Source organism: Apis florea, unplaced genomic scaffold, assembly GCF_048593485.1.
Source record: "Apis florea isolate Af1SG1 unplaced genomic scaffold, ASM4859348v1 contig_3585_pilon, whole genome shotgun sequence".
Lineage (NCBI taxonomy): Eukaryota > Metazoa > Arthropoda > Insecta > Hymenoptera > Apidae > Apis > Apis florea.
In genome coordinates, this window is record NW_028256788.1 from 1,673,814 (window position 1) to 1,695,599 (window position 21,786).

The following is a 21,786-nucleotide window of genomic DNA, read 5'->3' on the forward strand; positions in this document are numbered from 1 at the left end:
TCCTTCCCAAATGCAAGTAAAAGCGAACATCGTATCGCATTAAAAAGTTCTATATTTATACAAGCACAAACTCTCATCACGATCGATCCTCTCGACGTTAATCTACACGTGCCCACTACTACGTGTTCCCTTATCTATTCATCTATCCATTTCTCCGTCTACCCCCTCTCCCTTCTGTCGATGACGGCTTATGCAATGCCGGAAACCGATCGGATTCATCGGGGCGGTTAATAATATTTTGCAGGGTCGAGCAGGTTCGTTCAGTCTGGGCCGGTTCTCGAACAGGTCGTATCGATTAGCCTTCCCCATTTCCCTTCTCCCTCCCCAAACCTTTCTTCGTTTTCCTCCGCGTGTCTTCCCGTCTAATAGTCTATCGCTTTTCAACTGCACCCCTCGGCCGCCAGTGTTTGCTTCTGACACCTTTCCCAACCCCCTCTGCCTTCCCCCCTCCCTCACCAAACGAAACTCCATGAAAAAATTGTCTCGGCGTGGATCCACCGGCCTCGTCGTCCATCCGCTGATGGATAACGATGGACCCCTTCCTTCGCCCTGTTTGTTCGGTTATCCGGACGCTTAATGGACGCCGAATGTTTGTGCCGTGTTTGCGGTATATCGTTTGATGTATCGATTTACCTTGACGTCATTTATTCGTCACGGTTTTCGAATGGATGGATTCTTTCGATGGGCGAAAGATGCGAGGAGGGTGCGAGTAGAGGTGGAGAGGGTTAATTGGAAGTTGATAAGTGAGACACGTATTCATTCGTTTGTTTACTTGTTTAGAGTGAAGACGAATGTTAGCGCGGAGGGTTTGCTGAGGTTCGTGATATCGATCGAATTTTAGTTGATGAAGCTTGTGGCATGTTGGAGCGTATTTGTGAATATGAATAATCGTGTGGCCTTGTCTTTGAAATGGTATTGAAAGAGTTATTTATTTCGTAAAGTCTCGTGAATGAAAACAATTGTCCACTTCGTTTATCTCTATTCCATCGCTAATATTAACTCACCTAACTCATCTAAGTGATTAATGTATTAATTAATGAGTAGATAATTCGAGAGAAAAAGAATTGTCGAATTTTTAACTATAAAAATTTTATTTATAATAGAATACCTATAATTCTCTCTTTATTAATCATTATTATTCTTCATCTCGAAATATTTTGCTTAAATTTTCTATTTCTGATTCGCCAGGATCGTGATAAAGATCGAAAATACGGGGAAATAATTGCACGATGTACGCGTGTATACAATTTCGATGATAAAATACTGAAATTTTGAACAACAAGGGAGGAATGGCGTGTTTACGGGAGAAATTAACTACGCGTCGTCAGACATGTGTCCGTTTAATGATCTAGGACGGCGATAAACCTTGAAACGCCGCGGCGGTTGAATACAGAACTTCTCAACCCAATTTCAAAATTGTGTCGCACAATATCGGAGCGTGCAAAGCTTTTCAGTTGACTAATTCTGTATGCAGTTATCGAAGTTTATTGTCAACTTGCGACAAAGTGATTTTAGCATTCCTGCTCTTCGATAGCAGATGTTCAACCGGTATTTTGCTTCGAGCAAAATCACGGAATCAAGCGTCGAAACGAAACGAAAATATCGCGATTATTATAAACGAATATTTTTTATTTCTCTCTTTTTTTCTAAATATCATCCACAAAATCAATATTTATCCCTTCTTCCTCGTCGAAGTTTAAGAAGACCCTCCTCTCCCCCTCCCCCTATTTTCCCAGGTTAATTTAAATTGACGATGCACACCGCGATTCCCCCCTTCGAACAAACTGTCAAAAGTTTTTATGCGTCACGCATCCATTTTAAATCTAACCGATTGCCAAGTCGTGCGCTATAAATTTTAATGAAAGTATTAAAAGCGTAAATAAGAAGAGGAATAGGAGGATGAGCTCACGGGGGAATCGATGTCCCGGGGAAAATATATACTTGGAGAAATTTGAATTTGACGGGAGAGAGCGATATAAAATCATCGCCGATGTTGTTTCAAAGTTTGAAAAGTCAATTTTAAAAGTCTGTCGGGATCGAATTAATTAAAATAATACGCGGACGATGATAAATGGATTTGTTCGTTCAAGTGTTGTATCATTGTCGAAAAATATATATATATATATATAAGCCGCATAATGAACGTATTGCAATTCTAATTACGTAATAACATTATAATATATTGGAACTCTTTTCACGTCCTTTTTAAATCTCCAACGAATTGAAACATCGGTGAGAAGGAAAAAAAGATTCTTTCCCCAATTTAAATTCTGTCGATCGATCAAAAGAAATGTTTAATTTAACATTAAAGATTTACCAAGTTCAAATTCCAAGTATGTCCCCCCTCCCTCTTTCAAATTCCTTCCAGAATATTCTCTTTAATCTCTTTTATCGTCATACACGAATTATTAACTCGATATATCAAATATTTGAGAAACAGTATCAATTTCGTAATATCTATCTACCCGTTCGTTTTTCTATTTTTTAATATATATATATATATTTTTATAAAAACATCAAAGGGGGGGAATTAAAAAACCGAAACCGATGCAGCTTGTCCATTTATGAAAAAGCCCCTCCTATTTCCACGCGGCGATGAAATTTCTTTCTTTCGGGATACCGCATCGCCCTGTAATTTTCATCGGACAAACGACGCGCCATTGTTCCCCGATGTTCCCAGAGAACAGTTTCCCGGGTCTTATCCCCTTAACCACATCAAAGTGGCGCGCGATGAATGGCGCAAAAATTACACCGCGAATTGTGAATTTCATTAGAAAGCGGCATTTTGTATAACACGAAACAGCTATGAATCAACCTTTACACGAAACGGACAAACTTTATTTAATTTCCAACCACCATGCTGGCTGATTATTATCGCCTCGCCATTCTTCTCGTTCTTCTCTCTCTCTCTCTCTCTCTCTCTCTTTCTCTATCTCTTTTTGCAACTTCTTTGGCGAGAGAAATAGAGCGAGAATGGTAATTTGAAAAAACGTTAAACGTTATGTCCCGATATCATAATGAGAATGCGGCCGGGCGCCGTGATAAGAAACGAGGTTGAATGAGGAAAATGGGAAGAAAGAGGAGGAATGGAAATGAGATTGTTTAATTTTGGTAATGAGTTATCGATTTTTTTTATCTTTCGTGCTTTTTGTATTCGAGATTGGGGATTGATGAGGGTTTGATTGAACAAAAGAAAAAAGAAAAAAGAAAAAAAGTAGAATACACGTAAAAAGTGAAATTCTTTTTTTTTTCCAAATCTCGTATATAAATAAATAAATTATGGCGTGTATTTTTGTGACTTGAAACGAATAATTTGTTTAATCGATTCGTAAATATAGAAATGGATAGAGGCATAGAAAATGTTTAGAAGAATTATTCGAGTGAAATTTTTCAAGGAGAGGGAAGGAAAGAGAGTTTGCGAAATGTAATTATAAATTTTCAGACGCTCCTTTATGCACTCCAAACTATCTTACTATTCCGTCCTTATACTCGCAAGTTCCGTGGACGTAATACCCTCGAAATTGAAGCTGACTGCTGACAGGACAGTCTTTGTTCTCGGGACGCCCGGTATATGTACGCAATGAACCAGCTGCGAAGCTCATTGTTTTCGGAAACATGCCAGAAATACGAATACGAAGGCCGCGCGATTATTCGAAATTTATGTCTATACAGATTCGTTGCTTCCGTTAGTTTATCCCGGAAACTCAATATTTGTTTAATTATCCCACACTTTTCCTCTTCGTTTTCCCTTCCATCGAATTTTAATTCTTCCTCTTTTTCCCGGCTGAAATTTCAAGCGAAATTTTTTTACACGAATTATCGAGACACTTTCATCCTTTTTCTCGCAAATAAAATCGTGGAAAATGTGAAACAGATTCATATTTTTGGATTCAATTCCTTCGTTCTTTACTTATTATTATCGATAATTTAATCTAACCTAACCTAATCTAACCTAAAAAATCCTTGAAAAGAAAGCGAGACTCGGCTCGCCAAGATTCGCACTTAATTACCCGACACCCGGTCTAAAACCTAAAGTCTAAAGTCTGTTCTTCTTCTTCTTCTTCTTCTTCTTCTTCAAAAGAAGAAAAAAAAAAAAAAAAAGAAAGAAACTCTCTCTCTTTCTCTAGAGCCGAAGGCCTGGTAACTACCTACCTCTCGTCGAAAACACTCGTGGATCCTCTCCCACTCCACTCTCGAAAATCCCACTTCTCAACGTTGCTCACGTGCCATTTCACGTTCGCGTCTCGAAAACGCCACTCCCTCGTCACCTTTCAAAACTCGTCGATCGGCCGATACGCGTCTGTCGGGGCTGATATTTTCCAAAAAATCACCGGGCTGCGCCGACGGTTTCGCGACGACGGTGTCGGTGGAAATTCGCCTCGAGGCGACTTCGAGACGTCGTTAACCCGATCTCTCAAAAGGGCGGGACGCGAGGAGGAAAAAGGGAGGACCACCGTGACTTTGATCGCCGATACGACGTGATGACACGGGGAGAGGAGAGGGGGGGGGGAAGGAGGCGTGGCCGAATGGACCGTTCTCACTCCTGGGAAACTCTTCAATTTTACGAAAGAACGCCGGAAGTATATCACTCAACGGCTCAGACATATTGACACTTTGCGCCCGCCAGGCTTGAGCTACGGGATGCCTTATTAAACTCGGCCGGCTAAATTATGGCAACCGCGCTATCGTCGCAGCGCCCTCTCTTCTATTCTCGGCTCAGCTTCGTCCGTGGTAGTGGGCTTTCGACGAGACGTTTTCGTTTAAAAATTTCTTTCGTTTCTTTTCTTTTTTCTTTGAACGGCTCGTTTCGGTGATTATGTACAGGGTGAGTTTTTATTTTTATTAACGTGACACGATAGGCGATTTTTTGTTCGTTGTGAAATATTTACAACGGGAAATTTCAGATTTTGTGGTGGTTTGATTTCATAGAGGTTATGCCAACAGTTTATTTTTAATCTGATGGCTCGATTCGGTGAATTTTTGTTTTTTAACGTAACGATAGGCGATTTTTTCTCGTTCGTTGTGAAATATTTACAACGGGAAATTTCAGATTTTGTGGTGGTTTGATTTCATAGAGGTTATGCCAACAGTTTATTTTTAATCTGATGGCTCGATTCGGTGAGTTTTTGTTTTTTAACGTAACGATAGGCAATTTTTTCTCGTTCGTTGTGAAATATTTACACACTGGGAAATTTCAGATTTTGTTTGTGATTTGATTACATTATTTTTAATTTGATTGTAGCGAAAGTATATAAGCGTAAGTGATAAATAATTCTAATTACTTTCTTCGCAATTTTCACGATACCAAGTCACGAATAGAATAGAACGAGTTAATGGAAAAAAATGGCAATTATACTTGCAATCAAATTTGCATCGAGATGAAATCCTAGGCAATCGGCCATTTCCACGGGTTTTTATTTTATCAGAATTTTCGTTGTCGCCTCTATTTCCATTCTCTTTCGAAAGGAAGAAACAGCTCGACTCAATTTTCAAAATTGAGATGCCAAAGATAAAAGTGTGCAAGCGTTTCGTTGTTGTCTGTTTCTCTATTTTTTTTTATCTTCGTCCTTTTCTCTCTCTGCCCCCCTCCCACACTCTTCTTGGATTTCGTTTCGCCGTGAATTGTGTTCCTACGAGGGCGTTGAATTTTTAGCTCGCAGAAGAATAATCCGATTGGCTACAAAGCCAGTTGAGAGTTCGAAATTAAACCGTAACTGAATTGGCCCCCTCCACTCCCTCGCAGGGAGCTCGAACGTGGATCGAAAGTCAGAAAGTGTTTAAGTACGGTGGATGAATTAACTTGAAAAGAGGTTTAGCGAGTTCGTTGCGAATTTATTTGCATCATTTTTGTATTAAACGAATCTTAACTTTCAAAGGATTAACGGCTACGTAACCTTTTTATCGTATTTATTATACCACCTCTGTCCCCTCTTCTTTCTCTTTTTTGCGATGAAATGTATTAACTGTTGATTAATCATTTAGATAATTTACTTTGCGTAAATTATTTATTTATCATACGATTCTCTTTGTAACACGTTGTTCTATCAACTTAACGATAAATCGTAATCGACCTACTCTTTATAAATTATTCGTTTCACAAAAGTTTCAATTCGATTCAAAAGATGAGATAATAATTGATTGGTTAATTAAATGTATCGTAATGTTAAATTTATTTCTTTATGTCGATTCAGATTTACTTAATTAAATTACAATTGATTAAATTCGCGTTAAATGAGACGGAGTGAGAGAAAATTCAAACGTCTATATTTCCCGACACCACAACAGAAAATTAAAAGAAACGATGTCTCTAAATTGTATCTCCTGTCAAACAAAATCAATAATAATTTAAAAAATTTCAGATTCAAACCCTTCCTTTATTTTACTATTTTTTAATATTTTATCCGTTTCCAAAATATAAACAAAGTAAAGGAACTTGGAAATTCGAAACAATTTTTCAGTTTATAAATACTGACCCATCGCACAAAAATAACGAATAAAATTTCAGATTGGTATTCGAAATTTCGAGAAATGTATCGAGAGTGTATCGTGTTTCTCACCCAATTTTTCCAAATTACTTATACGATACGAGGCGAACACGAGAGGAGGAAAGATTTGAAAGTCTCGAGATCGAATTCGTCTTCCCTCTCTCAAATCCCCCGTTTCACCGGCTGAAAAATTATAGATCGACGTGAACGCTCGTGCGAAAATAAAACGAAATAGGAAGAGAAATCCAGTTGCGGAGAAGCCCATTTCCCTCGTTAACTTCGCCCATAGATCTCTCGAGTGGTCGCGCGGCAAAAGTTTGGCGCGCACATTAATATTAACCGCGGCGAGGCTTAATAGTCGCCAGCACCATTAACGATTTCGTAATTGTCGCTCCACCGAATTTCTCCCCCGCGTTCACGCTTATTTATAACCTGAATCGAATCATTCGCGAGGAATAGGGGAAGCACTTCCCCTCCCTTCTCCGATTTGAACTCTTATCTTTTACTTATCGATCGTAAAAAAAAAAAAGACACTTTAAATTAAATCTTGTAACAATAAAACAAAACTGGACAAAAGTGGATGCATTTTTGAACGTAAGTGTAGCTCAGGGATTACTCGAATATATGGTATGGGGACCAGTAATAGTAGGTAATTTTAAAAAACTCGATTACAACGCTTTTAACAACTCTTTTATCGTATCGAAAGTTAAGAATAAAGAAAAAATTTCATGCCTGGTTCTGCTTATTAATTTTAACCGCGAAGAGAGAGTCTCGTTGTTTGATATAAAAATTCATTATAACATAAAGCTATCGATTCACCCCTCTTCTCCTTATCTTGTAATATCCAATTACGAGATCACCGGCACAGAAGGATTACATTATTTTCAGATGAGAAAGAAAACGTTCGTTTTAACCCTTTTGCTCTGCACAGTTTTTTGTTTTCATCGTCAATTTTTTTTCTCCAAATAAACACCGTCAAAACAACTCGGGTTGCAGCGCGGCCTCTGATCGTCTTTCTTTTTTGATGCTGCGACTCATTCAGAGTTAGAGAATTCAATTAAGTTTAAAACGATTCGATAACAATTGATCCACACGTGTTAAACAAGCTGTTATCTACAATGAAACCAGCGACTCTTCGAAATAATTAACACGAGGAGAGGCAACTGGAGGCAGAGCATTCCACCTCTGAGGACGGAACACGGTCTCGTGGAGGCGCGTGGTCCGTTTCAGCCGGCTTTGGGGCCGCAGAGGGTGGGTGGGAAGGAGGGCGGTAGAAAATTTCTGGCGAACAACAGCTGTCGTGTCACCTGTTCAAACAGCCGTGTTTCGCCACGGCGCTATAAAATCGCCCCGTGCGAGGCCAGGTGAGGGGCCCGGTTTACACTTCTCTCAGCCATCGTAGCCGGGCATCGAGTGGCGTTCGATATTATCACAGGAAAGTCACGGGCAGCGTGACGAATGTCCTAGGAAATTTCCACGCTCCTTCCTCCTCCCTCCCTAGAATCGATTTTACAGGGTAGTGGTGATATTGGCTAGATCGAGTTAACGCGCTTGCAAACAGCAACGGTTTCGATTGCGATCCGTTACGGTTGGTTAATGCTCGTTTGTATGGAATGATCGATTGGAAGTGGAGATAGTTTGTTAAGGATACACGAGAGACAGGCACAGATCTCCAACGTCTCGCGCGTTGGAATTGAATCGTTGAACTTGCGCTGACTTCCCGATTTCGTGGCTTTTCTTTATGTTGAATTTTCGTTCGTTAAACAACTTGGACAAGTGGAAACCTCGAAGATTTCAATCCCCTCTTCGAAGTTCTAAATAAGTTTATAATGGCGCGAGGCAAGGGAAAACTTAAACGTGTGCTCTAAAACTAAAACGTTCAACTTCTAACACTGTGTATTCTATTATCCTATAGTAAATTTATGTAGATTGTAATCTATATTAAATGTTAGAGATTAAAAGAACTAACTGTTGAAAAGAATCGACATGTGAAAAACTTGAACGTGTGTTGAAACGTTCTACTTCTAACACTATGTATTCTACTATCCTACAGTAAATTTATACGCGAAATATTCACATTAAAAGAACATAACTGTTCAAAAGAATCATATTTCGTTCCATTATCCTGTATAGTAAGCGAAATTTATACGAAGTGAAGCAAATTAGAAACCCATCCAAAATTAAAAGAACTAGCTTAACTCGAAAGATTAACTTCTTCTTGGAAAAATGGTAAAAAACCCGCGAACTGAATAGATTTAAAGGAAATAAATCGAAAAGAAGAAGAACGAACCAACTTCCTTCTGTTCGACCTATAAACTCTCCTCCCCCTCATCTGTCGCGATAACTTCTCTTATTAACAATGGAGGACAGAAAATTACGCGTAAAAAACGCTGTTGAGAAGTTGGCACGATCCACGACGTGGTGGTCCTCTGACGCCCAGCCCTCAGCGGAATGGTGATACGTTTTACGATGACCCCGGCGACGTTAACGTTGCGCTGGGACGGGGCCAAGATGAATTGAAGGGGATACGCGCACGGATGCAGGGGAAATGCCACGGGGAGCTGGATTATGCGACCGTAACTCAACATAACCGTGGCGCACGACCTTACACGTATGCCAACCCAAGAAGGAGGGGAGGGAATGAGCCGCGGAGAGCGCGAAGTAACCTTAGAGAGCGCGGCCGACCCCCCTTGAAGCCGGCCGAGGGAGAGGGTTAAGCGATGAATTTCATTTTACGGGGTCGACGCCGTTTCTGCCTTTTCCTACGGACGATTTGCGTGACGCTCATCGTCGAGCTTCTCACGGGAACCTCCCCTCCGTGTTACGTGTCTCTCCTTTATTTTGATTTTCCTCCACACTCGTCGACGATTAATAAATCTCGGTCAGATGGGCGAAATTTAATAATAGTTATGAAGTTTACTTCGTTTAATTTATTCGTTCGAGACATAACGATAATGGATAACTATAATAGCCACGAATAAATGTGTAACTTTATTCTTTAAATTTTTAACTGGCTACTTTTTCGACGGATTAACGCTTCTATAATTTCGAAGTTTAACGATTTATCATTGCAAGTATTTTTCTCGTTGAAAAATTTTCCTTTCTTTTTCTTTGTTATTTTCAAATAAACGCTCGTTCAAACATATGAAACACATCGTTCACCCGCGAACAACATCCCCGAACGATCTCTCCCTCTGCCGAATAAAAAGAAAGAAAAGGGAGGGGGAAAAAACGATCGTAAAATTAAATCGTTTAGGCCAGACGGTTGCCACGATATTCAATAATCGGGCAGCATACGTGTAGGGGCTAGGCGATGCGGGGCGAAAATTTCGTTATCGCCTAAACAGGGGCGGCCCGGTTGAAATGTCGGGCACGTAGCGCGAGCACTCGTGTCGTCGCGGCGGGATCGAAGGCGCTATTATCAGCTGGCGGCACGTGCCAGGGCCACGTGTACCAGAGCAGATGGCAAAGGCCCTGTGGATGCACCTTGCGAACGCCCTACGCGCCACAGCCTTCGTTAATGGAGGCCCTACGGGCTTCCACGGGACGAAAACCCGAAGCGCAGGTGTCGTTGCGCCCCGATTGAGCGTGACGATCGACCAGCGGGATAAAGTTGTTGGGGAAATGTATCGAGTTGGCCGCCTAACCTATTATTCCTTTTGGAATCGTGACTGTACGCAGGAATTTTTGATTCTTTTCGATTAAAGTAGTTTCTCGTCTAACCTATTATTCCTTTTGGAACCCTGCGTGACCTGTACGCAGGAATTTTTGATTTTCTTCAATGTAATGTAGTTTCCGTGTGTTTCCATCTATTTTTGTATTCACCTTTGAATCGAGGTCTTTCGTAAATGATTTTAATATAATGCAACAGGGAAATACATGTATATCGTGGGATAAAGTATGATAAGTCTTTGAAAAGTTTGATTTGAATAGTGAAAAGTTGCTGTTCAGAGATTTTGATTGAGTTGATTATTTGTCGAGTGTATAAGCTTGCGTTAGACGAAGCGAGATGAGGTAGAGAGAGAGACAAATCTATGTTTGTTACACTGTCGCGCCACGGTGTGGCGCGGTGTGTCATTCTGTCTCTATCTCGCTTCGTCTAAACTTCGAGCGCTTCTAACTTAATAAATAAGTCGAGGTCACTTTTAGTGTTTAGTTAGTACCGTTTGAATATTTTTCTTCTTTTTACACGAATTCTATAAATTCTCCCGTTTATACATTGAAATTGAATATCCTGGCAAGATATTTTCTGGTAAGATGGAATTTATCTTAGGGAATAAAACCGTATGGCATTTATTCATCCAAACCTTAGGATCGAATATTACATGTACGAACGATTCAAACATTCCTCGCCATAGATTTTTATTCTTTTTATACCTTCCCGACGTAAAAATATCAAAGATATGGAATTCTTTATATTTCATTCGTAGCTCGAGTCGATATATCTTCGATTGTCACGAGGAATTGAAAGTATATATCATTTTTCATATAAAAACGGTTATACAAAATTTTATCTACGTATATAAGATACAAAATTCGTGCACTTTAAGGATAGGGCAATGTGTTATTTTTTGTCGCGTTGTAAATCACGTCGAAAGAATGTGTTTAGAAAAACGTTGAAACGTAATTTTAATCGTGTTGCGTTTTGAACAACTTTTGTTAAGGTTAGGATAATGCAAGAAAATTACATTTTACTTTACTTGAACGAGGAGTTTAATTATTAAGTAGTTAATTAAATCTTTTGTTCGGTAGTCTTTGTCATGTCTTCTTAATTAGTTTTCTAAATCGAAAAATCGTAGAAGGAGATTAAAATCCACGTGCTTTCGAATCTTTTGATAATAAATTAAAATTATTACACATTCCTTTCTTGATAAAAGACGCTATTTCCATTTCAATGTTTTGAGAAATTTGATACAATATAATTTTGGTTAATATTTTTTATTTTATATTTTTGAGCAGAAATAAGAATTGGACTATTAGATGGAGATTAAAGGTATACACAAATACGTGAAACTTACAGTTAATGTGTACGTTTAAATGTTAGGAACCAGTGAATATAAACCCGCGAGAAAAGTAGCTGAGAACGCAAACACTTGCATTCTTCTATTAATTTTAACGAGGAAATTATATTTTTGCTGAGCGCAAATGTTTCTATAAGCAGATTTATCATATTACGGATAAAATTACTGAATTTATCCCGTGCAATTTATTTAAATTTTCAAGCGACTTTTATGAAAATTCTGGATGATGAGAAAATCTGATTTTTGTCGAAAAAAATATCGAGTAACATGATAGATATTTAAAAAATTTAATTTTTGGCCAAATTAATTCTTTTCTTTTTTAAAATTTTTAAAATTGGTTTATATGGTAGGATATAAATATCCACCAGAGATTTAAAGATTATTAAAATTTTTTTAATACGTATTATTGAATATATTTTTTCTAGACTATATTATATGCTACGAGATATTATAGAATAATTATAATATTGATATTATGTGTGTCCACAACAACTATATTTTTTTTAAAAATAAACTTTCAACTGAGGATTATTCTATAGATATAATTTTTTTAATAAATGTCACTCACCGTGTTAATATTCCATGATGTTGATTTCATTTTGCACAAATCTGAAAAATAGAACGCATGGCACATTAAATACTTTTACAAACAATAGAAAATAACACGTATAAAAGAAATAAACGTGCGTTTCGAACAAACACAGAGATTTTCGATAAGAAAAACCTATTTCTTATCGAATTAACCCATGTAATGTGCTTTTATATATAACTAAATTATCGTATAACGTAACGTAATAGTATAACAAGATTCCTCCTGATTGCTTTGTCTCAAAGAGGAACTGAGAGAACAGTAAGTAAGTATATTATTTAAAAAAAAAAGAAAAAAACTCGTAGAAACGAAAGAGCGAAGTCCTTTAATAAATACATTGTGGTGCAACGTAGTAGTGCAATACCACAATTTTTTCTTTTATCATCCCGATACAAATGGCAAAAAGACATATGAATAACGAAACATGAATAATATAAACAGTTAAACAGTCGAACAGAACTTTTATCGATACTCTAATAATCGGTAATAGCGATATTTCTAACCTCAAAAACAACCTTCAAATTTTAATAAGCAACAATAAAAATTCTACCATTCCAAATGATACAATTTGATGAAAAAAAAAAATTGTACTCGATTATAAAGTTGAGCGTTAACAATTTCATCGACGAGAGGTCGATAAAAATTCGGCTGATTTTTCACACGGTTCGAAATCTAAAAATGGAAAATTCGGATGGGCTAAAAAAAAGAAAAAAAAAAAAAAAAAAGTGAAGGGAAAAAGCTTGACCACTCGATGGAGGCGTCAAAACTAGGACTCGTCCCTCGAATTCCCGAAAGTCAATTTTCATTAGGGAGAAATTGGGCTCGACTGGTTGGCCTGAAGGCTCGAGCGAGACGAGAGCGTGCATGCGGGGGGCGGAGGAGAGAGGGTGAAACATGCCAAGTTGCGTGAACCCGAATCATAAGTTGGAACGGTGCACACTGGCGTACTGGAGTTAATTAAATTCAGTCGATTAATTAGGTTATTTGTCAACCTCGCCATCGATTTCCATCGAGATCTATCTGGAGAAATTACACCCATATGGTCTGTTTCACCGACCGATGATTAGAAAGAGCGAGCGAAAAATTTTTTGAACGATCGAAAGGATACTTTTTTTTTTTTTTTGGACGATAAAAACGCAACGTGATGCGAAAATAGAGGGATAAATTTCTGATATTTTGCGGCACATTTTTCTTTTGTTTCATTTAAACTATGTTATACATTTTTTTTAAACGTTTTGACATGTTATTTAATTACAACACTTTTCAAGTTGCACCAGTTTGCAGAGGAGGGGAGGGGAAAAAAAGAATATCAAATTTTTAAACACGAGAGCGAGTAAAAAATTAAGCGACATAAATTCGAAATTTACGTCACTGGCAAGTAACAGCATTTGAAATGACGTAAATTCACGTCAGTGGATGCAAATGTGTTAACATAAATTTTCGGTGGATTGTTAGATAAATAAATAACGTTTGTATTGTATTCTTTTTTTTTTTTTTGTTACTTGTTCGTGCGTTTCATTTGTTTTTACGAGTACAAGTTAAAAGCGTTTTTATCATTATTTTAAAAACAGGGATTGCCTTGATTGAAATATCTTGGATTAATTTGAAACTTTTTGAAATTATCTTATAAATAACGAGTAAATAACTTTTTTCTTTCGTGTCATACGTGAACGAGGAAAGAAAGTTTGAATTAAATTATCTAATATATTGCTATTGTTATATCTTTTTAAACGATACCACGAAAGAAAGTTTTCATTTAAATTGGAGAAGTTTCTTGGATTAATTTTAAAGTTGAAGTTGTTAAAGCGGTATCAGGCTGAATAATTAATCGATTAATCACGTCTCCACGCGGCGAAACATTCAATCAAAAAGTGCGCGTGTTTACTTTTAATTTTTGTAAAGTCGAGAACTTTGATCAAAAAGTAGAAATGACGGTTCCTTTGTGCGACCGCTTTATTTTTTTTTTATCGATCTTTTCCGCTCCGTTGTATCGTTATATCCGAGAGGTTAGGTTAGAGGTTATGCCCCGAAACGTAACAACAGAGCAGAGGGAAAAATTTAAAATTCTATTATTTTATGGATATAATTTTCGAAAAGAAAAAGAAGATTGATCAGACAAATTACAATCCTATTTCCACGCTTCCATCTGTGGACGAAACTAATTCAATTTCTCGGACCATCTGTCGTTTCTTTTATCAATTACAAACTTTTCTTTTATATCGAGAAAGATTAATGTCATTTTATTAAAATCTAAAGAAAATCCAAACTTTAATTCGAAGTAAGTTTCACGTTAAATTTAAGAAAGTTAGTCGGAGAAGTGTTCCCAACTATTCCAACGTTTGAAACGTTTTTCAAATTTCGAAAAAAAGTATCGATCTTGATATTTTTAAACTCTCAAATCGAACATTTCATCTTCTATTTCATTAAATTTCTAAAATTCAAAAATTAAACACGTTGGAAAAATAAGATAAAAATCTTCCAGATAAAAATCTGTACTCTTACTTGTATTTCTAAATTTGCAAGGTATCGTTGCACGAGTTGACCCACATTTGTTCGCGTGAAAAAGATTCTCTCGCATCCAGGAATATTTCCGTCAATTTTTAATCGACAATGACCTAAGAGAGGCGAAACGCTTCAAGCGCAATTTCTTTCTTCCATAACCTCACTTTGACTTCAATCCTATCTAAACACTCCGATCGACAAAATAAATCCCTACTAAATCGATCGTTGGAATTTATTCGTACGAGACGATTCACGAATTTAAAAGCAGAAACGAAAAGAGGAGGAAGAAGAAAAGGATTCGATCTTGCCAAGAATCCAATCTTCGGTCCAATAATTCGAATTTCATTTTCTTGAAAAATTTCCCAGAAGTATCGCAACGACACGCACGCAGAACCTGGCAGTATTTTCTCGCGACGGATCGCAGCTGCGCTGACAAGAATCTGATATAAATCTTAATTCTCCCGTGCCATACGGACTGCATCTAGAAAATTTCCTGTTACCGAGGCCAATGTGAAATTTAAAAATTTCGGAATCCCTCGCGTTTCGCAAATTTGTGGGAAACGATGTTTTGTTTATTCTCGTAATTTCGTCGATTCAACAATCCAAGATGGGGGAAAAAAATAAAAGAGACAATGAAATGCGACGAAAGTTAATGGAGGGTAGAAAAAAAGGAGAAGGAATATTGTGTAAATTAAAATTTAGAAATATTTAAAATTTGTTATGTATTCTTTTTCCAATCTAAATAATTTTATTATTATTTTGCATTTAACGAAAAATTGATCACTGATGTTACCAAACATCAGTAATATCCTTGCACGACCACCTTGAAAGTTGTTTCCTTTAACCGTACATGAATAATGGATTTATACGTGCATTTTCATTATCGTTAAACGATTATGAATGACGCAACATCGAGACAGAGTTACTGTTCAATTCATTTTCGAAGGTAATGGCAGAAGGCTCGAAACGGAGCGAACCCTTTGGCCACTCTCGCGATGGAAGTTAGTTACATTAGAAGGAATGACTATGAGTCACAGTATATATGTGTGTTTGCATCCACGTTGTTGTTAAATTGCTACGGTATGGCTGTAACTACGATCATTAAAGTCGTGGAAACTCGAATGGCCGCACCTTGAGTTTACTTTGGAACTGTTCTATCCTTAATCGAGCTGTATTGACATTGTCACGGTGTTGTAGATCGAAAAAAAGATAAGGAAATTGAACAACGAGGAAAGGAAAATGGAGAAATCGTTCGTTTGTTGCGATTTGAAAAAATTTTAATTCTATACGATTGTTATATAGTTAGAAATAATTCAAAGGGTTGGAAAGAATTTAAGAGATATATATAATCTCTATTCAAGATGTATCATCGAAAATAATTATTTAATCTCGCTTGAACTAACGATTAACTCGATAAATAATATCTTCTTTCGATCATTCGACATTCAAGTTATTTTTATTACAAAACTGTGCATATATATATAGTGTATTTATTAATATCGAATTATACCGTTAATCAATAATAATTAATAATTAAAATAAATATTAAATATACGTGAATTTTATCACGGTGTATAGATAATAATAATTATTCGCATCGAAGCAGACATTTCCAAATATTTAATTTCCCAAAGCGATGTATAAAATTCGACATAATAATGAAGGATCGATTCGGAAAATTTATCGTCTGCTCGCCAGGGAACAAAGGTAGCGACACCGATGCTGTGCGATGGATGTGCGAGTAGTAAAAACCAATCGAAACTCTATTCTATCGTCGAAAACTTTGTTTCTGAGTCCATCCACCGGCCAGACTCGAACTTGATTATGACGTAACTTCTAATATCCGGTAATCACCATTTCGACATGACCCGAAAAGCCAGCAGGATCGATAAAACATGGCTGCCGTTCTATTAGCTTGATCGAAAACTTCTCAGATTTTATATTGTACGAATTAATGAATCCCCGATTCAATTAAAACTGATAAAATACAATTTAATTTAGTTATCTTGTCGAAAATTTTCACGTTTTCATAATGCGATATTTTTAAAAAGTTGATGAAAATTTACTTTTCATTTTATTTTTAGTTGCAATACGTGCAAAACATCTTACCGGATGAAATAAAAAAAAAAGAAAAGAAAGAAAAGAAACGAATACAATTCCGTAATAATTGTTCGCAATTTCGAAAGAAAGAACTCGGTGTTGGCGGAATTTACTTGCACGCGCATCATCGTTCTATCCACTCACCGACCTCTCTCTCTCCCTCTCTCCCTCCACAGTCCACTAGAGTTTTCGTTTTCGCGAGACTTCTTGTTTGAAAACTATGATTGATCGTTCCGGTGTGTCCGGCCGCGCTCGCACGAACGCCAGCTTGTTTCGCTCCTTTCGTAATGTTTCCCGTCGAATTGTTTAAACAACGCTCGTTTACGAGGTCGTTTCGTCGGAGCCACGGAGTGTAATGCGCTTAAATTATAAGTTTATCGCGGAACTTGGTCGAACGCCGGCAATGTTCTTCGAGCGTGAAGTATGTTGATAATTTGTTGGCGGGGATATTCGTGTTGCTCGTAAAATTAGCATGTTGTTTGGAAGCGGATACGATGGAGCAAACAGAACGCTTTCCCCCAACTTCTGCTCTTTTTCCAACATTTTTCGAAGAGACAAGATGGATGTTGCACTATACGCTTTGTCCATTCCATCCCATTTCTTCGAATATTTTTAAGAAAATTCTAGAATTATTTATTATTCTAGAATTAGAAATTCTAGATAAAGTTAGATTTTTCCAATTATTGGAAGATTATTATTTCTTACTACAGTTGTTCGCTTATAAGATCAATCATACATACAGGCGTTCTCTCTAACCAAACGTCTCATAATTTTAGAAAATAAACTTAAAAAGCTTTAATAAAATTACACGTACTCGTATCGAGATTCAATCCCCTTAAAAGAACAACAACTCTCCTGACCGAGGACACCACCATTCCCCCTTTTCATCACTGGCCAGAGATAGTAGAACCGATGCCCCACCACAGACAGCGCCCTCTCTCGTCGCGAGAAGCGGCCCAGGCCACGTGCAATATTCGTGGTAGAGGGCAATGGACACGCATATCCCGATGGATGAACGGGAAGCACGATATTAGGCTCGCGCTTCGCTGGATAACCGTGCGACGCCGATAAAGGCGTGCGGGGAGGGGAGCAGCCGTTTCGTGGAAACGAAGCCGAAGGGGGATCGAAGGGCGGCCGACACGGCAATAAACAATTACTTAAGGCAGTGTTACGCGCGCGGCACACCCACGCATTAGCCCAAGTAGAATGCCGCACCCATCCGCGATCGTGGGCTTGGTTCCTCCATTAGTACACCGCGCGGATGTGTATGATGGAACACAGGTATGCATGCGCACAGGGGATAGGTGTACGGGGTGTCCTGATTCTACGGGATCGATGATTCTTTCGTCTCGGTCATTTGTTATATGATGGGAAGTTTAAGATGGAATTATTTTCGTTTCACAAAAGAACGGAATGTGCGTGGAAAAACTGAACCTTCGTGCGTGATTGGTTAGCAAGATAAGCAAGTTTTTTTTTTTCGTTGGAAGTAGAGGAAAAATAACAATTGACGAAGTATTGTGACGCAGTAGTATTCCTGTTCTCGAAAGTTAAATGTAAAAATTTGTTGATAAATAAGCAATGAAGATATAAAAAATATTTGTAACGATCAGGGGAACAAGGAAGATAGGCATAAGTTTTGATAAATGTGGAACAATTTGATTACTATTCAACTAGGTTAAATGTGGACATGCATAAAACGAAAAAATTCACGTCTTCGATACTTTTGAACGAGCTCGTGATCGCTTATCGTCTCGTGACACCCTGTATATATAAGGCGCATCTCTGTCGATGTGCACGTTCCACGCGAACGCGCGTATATACCGATCGAGTCGAATCGAATCGAATTGGACGATGACGTATATACCCAATCATTTTTCAAGCCTGTACGAATAATGGGCTTTGGAAGCTAATTGAATGGAGTTCGGAAGCTATGTTTCACGGCAAGCTTGTCGAACGACGATTCTCTCTTTTATGCAAAATTCTCGATGCTCCGCATTTACATTCGCTTCTATTCTCGCGAGCAAAAAATTCATTTCTCGTCGTGCACTTCTATTTCTTTCCTATTTCTACAAATTTTTTAAAATTCTTGGCGAAATTCTAGTTTAGTAAAGTTGATCGTCAAAGAATCGATACTTTACAATTAGCCTGGTAAAAATTCGAAGGTATCCATCGAGTTTACCCGGCTCGTTACCGGCCGCTTAACAATGTTCATTTGCAAGAGTCAACAGGCGCGCAAGCGTGGCCAACGTCCGTCCTTTATTCCCGGATTGTAAACCGAGGTTTCGAGTCACGTGGATCACGTGTTTACCGCGTGCACACCGGCCGCCAACCGTGGACTAATTAGCCGATACGCCGTTTAATTGTTTTATCTGTCAATTCTGTTCTCGAACGAGCCTTAAACTCGGCGCGACAATAAATGTTAATCGAGGGAACAAAAGCTGGGAGAAGGAGCGGCCTCCGCCAGACAGAAGGAGGAGGAGGGGTGGAAGAGGAAAAATGACGGAGGATCGATCGAGAGAGGGCCACGTGAGAGGCCTCGTTCGCCTAATCGACGTCCTAGGTTGCGCAATCTAATGCGAATATAATCGGGGAGATCGATAATTACGTAAAGCCCGATGTGTTCGGTAGGAACGATGGATTAGAACGTTGTCCTGACAGGGATTGGGTCTGTATAACAAGATGCTTATTGGTAACCAGCTGGTTTGCGTGATGGAGTTAATAATTCGACGAAAATTAGTTGGGTTATGTTTGCTTGCCAGGAGTAATAATAAGGAATTTTTTTTTACACCGTTGAGCGTAAAAAAAAATGAAAAATATAGAATTTCTTCAATAATATATTTCGTTGTCGTTCCCTCGTCGGTCTGGTTGCGGTTTAATAATAATTGTTAATTTGTTATTTTGTCCTGAGATTGAATTTGTTGTGAACGCGGTGGTTTGCATGGCGCAGTTAATAATTGGATGGAAGTCGGTTGAGGTTATGTTGCTCGCTTGAGAGGTAATTTAAATTTTTTAATTGCTTGAATGAAATGTAGATATATTTACGTATCTGTGTGTACTTTAAGTTCTGATAGTTGATAAAAAATAGAAAATGTGTTTTAATTATGTTTTTTTATTAAATTAATTAAATAAATTTGTCTTACAAAAAATTTTTTTTTTATATTTCTCGACATAAAATCGATTGAGAACGTGCGTATTTATATTTACTTTATTTTACACAGATTTAATACGTACAAAAATTGTATTTACAGCAAAACGTGTCACAAAGAAAAATCCAAATATCAAGATTTTCCAAGTTTTTTTTTTTAATCGATTAAATCGATCTATTTATATGTTTAAACAATTTTGAAAAATATAAATAATTATCCAATAATATTAAGCATTGAATTTTGATAGATGATCGAATATATTTTTCCATTTTAATTTCGTATTAGATCCCCGATGCGAATCTTCATTAGCAGGTTGCTCTGAAATTTTTTTGATGCCTCCATTCCCTCGAGTATTTCCCACTGTAATCGATAAATTCCTGTTACCAAAACAAGCTGCACGCTCTCATAATTAACAAACAACAGAAAAATTGCCGCGTATTTGGGATATACAACGGTATGATGGTTGGTTCACAACGCAACGGTTAGCATTTTTATCGATAAACGTACGAGATGTTTTTCCTATTTTTTAATATCTACGACTTGTTTCAAATAATTAATAGGAGAGAACTTTTTCTTTTGGATAAATACATAAAATAAAATAATAGTAAATCGAATTGAATTGTTATTGAAAAATTATTGTTTCAAGATAAATTGTTTCAAGATATAGAATGTATAAGAAACAATAATAATTTTTAACAAGTAAATGAATAATCGATAATATGTTATATATTACATAATTTATAGAAATTATGGAATAATTAGTTCGTAAATTGATCTGAGCTATAAATAGAAATTAAATGGTGATTATATATGTAATCATTACAAGTTATTTCGACGTTGCAAAGCGATTATTCCCAGTTTGGAACATTAATCAAATTTATTACTACTATATATAGCTATTAGGAAATCTCTGTATCAGTTTTGATCAGATATAGATATTTTGCTTGCCTCTCTAATAAATATTTCTAAAAAACGAAATAAATATAGATAATCTATGTCATATTTTCTTTATCTTAATATTACAATAATATTATATTATTCATTTTATTTGCTCGAATAGCACAAGTCTGTATAAAATCTGCCGGAATAAATAATTAATAACAACGATTTCATGAAATTCGATGCGATCTATTTCAAATTTCTCTTGTGTGTTTTGGCTGTTAAAAATTCCAGCCACGAGCCCCTTGCCATTGTATTCCGTATTTTTGATCCCTCCTCTTTTTCTCTCAGAGGATGGTACAAATCGTAAATCATGCGTAATAAACAGCGGATTGTGAAGTTGCAAGTTGTTGATCGTGTTCTAGAAATTTATTCTGGATTTGTAAATGGAAACGAATAACTTGGATAACTTTTGGATTCGAAATTGAAAATGAAAAGTGAATAACTTGGAACGATATATTTCGGATTGTTGAATTCACTCCTTTTTTTCATTTTCAGTTTGTTAATGTGATCATTTTCCAAATAAAACAACAAGAAATTTTCAAGTGTTTCTTTTTTTTTTTTTTTTTCATAAAACGTTCGCAAAAGCTTGTTACAGAATGTTCGTTACAGAAGCATGATTAATAAATATGGATCGATTCGTTTCTCATAATTCATGGATCGTCGTATTCGACTGTGTCTGTACAGGGGCCTGGACAATCGTTGTTATTCAGGATGTATAATTTTGTTAACATCGCGAACAATGGCGTGCTAACAGGCGTCGAAATCATTGGAATATGACGGAAAATCGTCCTTCATAATGCGTTCGAATTAGAATAATTGCGTATTGTTACAGCCGCACGTGTAACATGAGATATTATCATTGAATAAGTAGCGTAATTACAAAGTGTTATGCGTCATTGTCGGTATTAAGGTAGGACAGGATATGATTAATATTTTGATTAAGCACGAATTTTTGTTAATATTTTTTGATCATTTTTAATTTCTCGAAACAAAATTTTTCA

The 21,786-nt window shown here is 37.1% G+C and overlaps 1 long non-coding RNA gene across 1 annotated transcript in view; it reads right to left on the minus strand.

Annotated features, from left to right (window-relative positions):
- The window catches only part of LOC105735726 (uncharacterized), a 210,254-nt gene that overhangs the window by 117,999 nt on the left and 70,469 nt on the right, over positions 1-21,786 (minus strand). Inside the window, exon 4 of the long non-coding RNA XR_015294125.1 lies at positions 12,075-12,115. This is a non-coding gene — a long non-coding RNA (uncharacterized LOC105735726). The remainder of the gene's footprint in view (positions 1-12,074; positions 12,116-21,786) is intronic.